This window comes from Bufo bufo, chromosome 6, assembly GCF_905171765.1.
Source record: "Bufo bufo chromosome 6, aBufBuf1.1, whole genome shotgun sequence".
NCBI classification, from domain to species: Eukaryota; Metazoa; Chordata; class Amphibia; order Anura; family Bufonidae; genus Bufo; species Bufo bufo.
Window position 1 is genome coordinate 409,750,854 of NC_053394.1, and position 4,685 is coordinate 409,755,538.

Consider the following 4,685-nt stretch of genomic DNA (forward strand, 5'->3'; position numbering starts at 1 on the left):
ACCTACTTTTGGTCGTCTCAAACCCTAAACGTGCTTTCCATCATATCAACGAAACCTTTGAGAGGTTCGGTGAGATATCCAATTTCAAAATTAATATTTCCAAGTCACAAGCAATGGGTGCACACTATTCCAATAAAGCACTTAAACACCTAGAAAATAATTCCTCCTTTCAATGGACTAGAAATTCCCTGAAATTTTTAGGTGTAGAAATTCCGCCAGACCTTAGTAAACTATACAAATTGAACTTCATACCATTACTAGACTCCCTACCAAATGTATTAAGTTCATGGACCCCTACTTTTATCTCATGGCTAGGACGCAAAAACATGTTTAATTCCTTAATACTCCCTAAACTCACTTACTTAATGCAGATTTTGCCAATCAAACTTCCAAAAAACTTTCTTGAGTCCTTTAGGAAAACCTGCTCTAAATACATATGGGGCAACTTAAAACCAAGGATATCTCACAAAATTCTCCAACTACCCTTTACAAAAGGAGGTATAGGTTTCCCTTCATTAGATAGATATGTCAAAACTATTCACCTCTGTCGCATTATTGACTGGGTGAGACACCCAAAACATAAAATGTGGATTAAACTAGAAGAAGAGATAACCGGCTACCCTTTGAGAAGTCTAGTATTCTCAGACCCTCAATTAGCCCCGGTCACAAAAAAAGAAAACATTTTAGTTAATGCAACGATGTCCGTGTGGAACATAAAGCTTATAAGAGAAAGTTGCTCAAAATATCCATCACATCTACTAAGTCTGGGAGATTGCCTTCTCACAACAGGTGAAGGATTTAAAACCATCCCAACACAAATTCAATACAACACTACCCCACCCGCGGACCTCCTAGAAGAAGATGGGAGCATCCCAGACATGCTTGCAATGAGAGAAAAGCTTAAGACCCCACTTCTAAACAACCTACATCACAATCTTATATCTAAGGTGTTAAAGAAAGCCATGAACCCAGACCAACAAATAAGAGAGCCTTCGTGGTTTGAGAATTTGATCTCACAGTCACAGGCACCCAAGAAACCCATCCATAATATTAGCCAACAACTCCTCCTGAATGAAACACCGAGCTCATTATATTTCCTGAGAGAGTGGGAAAGAGATTTAAATATTAAATTCACAAAAGAAGACATTAAATGGATATTGATGTCACCAAAATGGTCCTGAAGATGCTCTAACATACAAGAGAATACATATAAAGTAATCTCTAGATGGTATCTCACACCAGTCAGATTAAGTCAGATGTATAGCAATACATCTGATAAATGTTGGAGATGTCTTGAAGATAGAGGCACCTTCTTACACATTTGGTGGACATGTACACAGATAAAAACATTCTGGTCTCAGATCTTTGATAACATTAACGCTATTATAGGGAAAGAGAAATCGAAGATATCCATCAGTGCAGAAATTGCACTTTTAAACATACTCCCACACAACCTAACCTCAACAGATAAGAAACTAGTAAGGGTCCTTTTGGCAACAGCAAGGTTACTTATAGCTTCCAATTGGAAAACACAAGGTCCCTTACCCAGCACCTGCTGGTCAAACAAAGTAGCTTCCATTTCCAGACTGGAAGAACTTTCACATTGGGAACTTAGGACCCACAGTAAATACAACAAAATCTGGTCTCCATGGATGAAATGGTTCTCCTCAAATAACCATGCACTAACAGGCTCATTTGGTACTGAAAACGTGACATAATCTTTCGTAGCTCTCTCTAGACATTTAATTCAAGTCAAGCTGCAACACGAAATCATCTAGATTGGCACATTTCACCTACCCCCCCTACCCATTTTCCCTCCTTCCCTCTGTTTTATACCTTATGTTTTGAGTTTGTTTTTATTTCCTTCTCCTTGTAGGTACTAATTCATTTACATGTCTGGAACACGATTATGTGGACAAATAAGATTCTCACGACCTTTTGCTTACTCCGGACCTCTCCCTCCCTTCCTGAGCCTTAGAACAGCATTACCTAGATTTGAGGTCGGTTCTCTAGCTCAGATCGGGAGTACTCAGAGAGCCTGGGACTAGGTAACCTTTGCTTTTTTTATGTGAACTAAGTCCACTCTTCTCTTGAAATGTTCTTATAAATCACAGGTCACCGATGGTATAATGTTTCAGAAATTGCCTTCAATCGCTTTACGGATTGTACCTGCCAGTTGGCAGTTTTGTTTTTGCCTTTATGTATGTATTTCTTTACTGAAAATTAATAAAAAGATTTTGAAAAGAAAAAAAAAAAAAAGGAAAGGATGCAGCAGTTCCAAAATAAATTAAAAAGTATGCTTTACACAGCGTATAAGGGTGATGTCACAGCACAATGGGAATCTAACAGGGGAAGAGGTGAAAGTAATCCTTCTCTACACCAAGACCACGCCGGCAAGGACAGGACGCTTTACAGACGTGTTGTTGATGGAGGACATGCAGAGCTTTTTAAGTCCTACGCATCGCCACAGCCCTTCGGGGTCCACCCTCAGAGAATGACTCGACCGACAGGTAGCAGACTACATCGCCTTAACTGCAGATATCGACACTCTGAGGAGCGATGAACCCCTTGACTACTGGGTGTGCAGGCTTGACCTGTGGCCTGAGCTATCCCAATTTGCGATAGAACTTCTGGCCTGCCCCGCTTCAAGTGTCCTGTCAGAAAGGACCTTCAGTGCAGCAGGAGGTATTGTCACTGAGAAGAGAAGTCGCCTAGGTCAAAAAAGTCTAGATTACCTCACCTTTATTAAGATGAATGAGGCATGGATCCCGAAGGGACTGACAGTGGGCGATACATTTGACTAAAAAAGGCCTGATGAGATGAGCTGCCTTGGGCTAAAAATGGTCCACACGCTGCTGTATTTTTTCTCTGCATGCCGGATGACTTGAGTGACTTATCCGCCACCAACTAGGGTTCAAGCCGCAATGTTTTAGTGCACTTTCTGCCTGGAAAACATCAATTTTTCTGGCTGCTGGTGCAACAATACCTAATTTTTCAGGCATGTGTACATGCCAAATTTTTATGGCCTTTGGTGCTGCACTGTGGCTGCAAAGACAAAACAAAAAAAAAAAGGGTGTGTCAATTCCCCTTCGTGATCGTTACCTTGTTGTGGTGAAGGGGCTTGCGTATCACAATGAAGCGACCACCTCTATGAGCGTGTTGGCAATGGCAATGTTGGCACACCCCAGATGATAAGGTCTTTGCTTCATTGTGAACAGACCAAAAGCAATCGGCTGGATAATTTTGCATAGAAAAAACATTAATTTTCTTTGTGATCATCTAAGGTGATCATTAAGGACTACTAGGCCAACAATGTGCCCACACTGCAGAATCATTGTTTTCTGGGTCACTTAACTGTCACTGAACTACCTCAGCACTACCATAGGCTTTGAAAATCCCCCATCGCCTGCAATCTCCCAAAACGTGTGCACGAGCACAGTCATCACTACACCAAGATTGACGCATAGAGGAATAAAATTTATCAACTATTGACAACTCTTTGCGGTTGTCTAAAATCTATTCCATACACGTCCCCTGATAGGGGACGTAACAGGGATTAAACTGATAGGAATAGTACTACTTAACACACCACTCATATCTGGTGGCACAGTACATTGCAAGGCGCGTGCGCAGTGTCCCGAATTGGAAGTAGGAGGACCAACCAAGCATCTTTTTCCATCTCCCGGTTCCTAAAATCTATTCCATAGAACGGCCCATGATAGGGGACGTAACAGGGATTAAACTGATAGGAATAGTACTACTTAACACACCACTCATATTGGGATTGCATAGCACATTGCACGGCGCATGCGCAGTGCCCCAAATTGGAAGTAAGAGGACCGACCAAGCATCTTTTTCCATCTCCCGGTTCCTAAAATCTATTCCATACACGTCCCCTGATAGGGGACATAACAGGGATTAAACTGATATGAATGGTGTGTTAAGTAGTACTATTTTTATCAGTTTAATCCCTGTTACGTCCCCTATCAGGGGCCGGTGTATGGAATAGATTTTAGGAACCGGTAGATGGAAAAAGATGCTTGGTCGGTCCTCTTACTTCCAATTTGGGGCACTGCACGTACGCCTTGCAATGTACTGTGCCACCAGATATGAGTGGTGTGTTAAGTATTACTATTCCTATCTGGTGGCACAGTACATTGCAAGGCGTACGTGCAGTGCCCCAAATTGGAAGTAAGAGGACTGACCAGGCATCTTTTTCCATCTCCCGGTTCCTAAAATCTATTCCATACACGTCCCCTGATAGGGGACGTAACAGGGATTAAACTGTTAAAAACAGATTTTTTTAAATTTAAACAAAAGAGGACAGCCTCTGCGGAGCTGGGTATTTTTTGGCCGTGTTACTGAACGCTCATGCACAATGGCTGTAGGCTCATGCGTCCTTTTGCGGAGGTGACAAACCTGGTCAGTCAAACCCAAGGCAACATCATCGACCTCATCCCATATGCATTTTTTCTGGAGCGTGCCCTGCGAAGAGTGCTGGATCAGGCCGTAGATGAGCATGAAGAGGAAGAGTTGTAGTCACCATCACCACTAGAAGCAGCCTTGTCGTCGTCGATTGCTGGACCTGCGACAACGCAGACAGAGGAGTCTGAAGAAGAGGAGTCAGAGGAGGAATGTGGCTTTGAAGAGGTGGAAGACCAACCACAGCAGGCGTCCCAGGGGGC

The 4,685-nt window shown here is 42.6% G+C and overlaps 1 pseudogene; it reads right to left on the reverse strand.

Moving 5' to 3' along the window:
• Positions 1–4,147: 4,147 nt before the first annotated feature.
• On the reverse strand, positions 4,148–4,324 carry LOC121006649 (annotated as a pseudogene).
• Between the last annotated feature and the right edge of the window lie 361 nt (positions 4,325–4,685).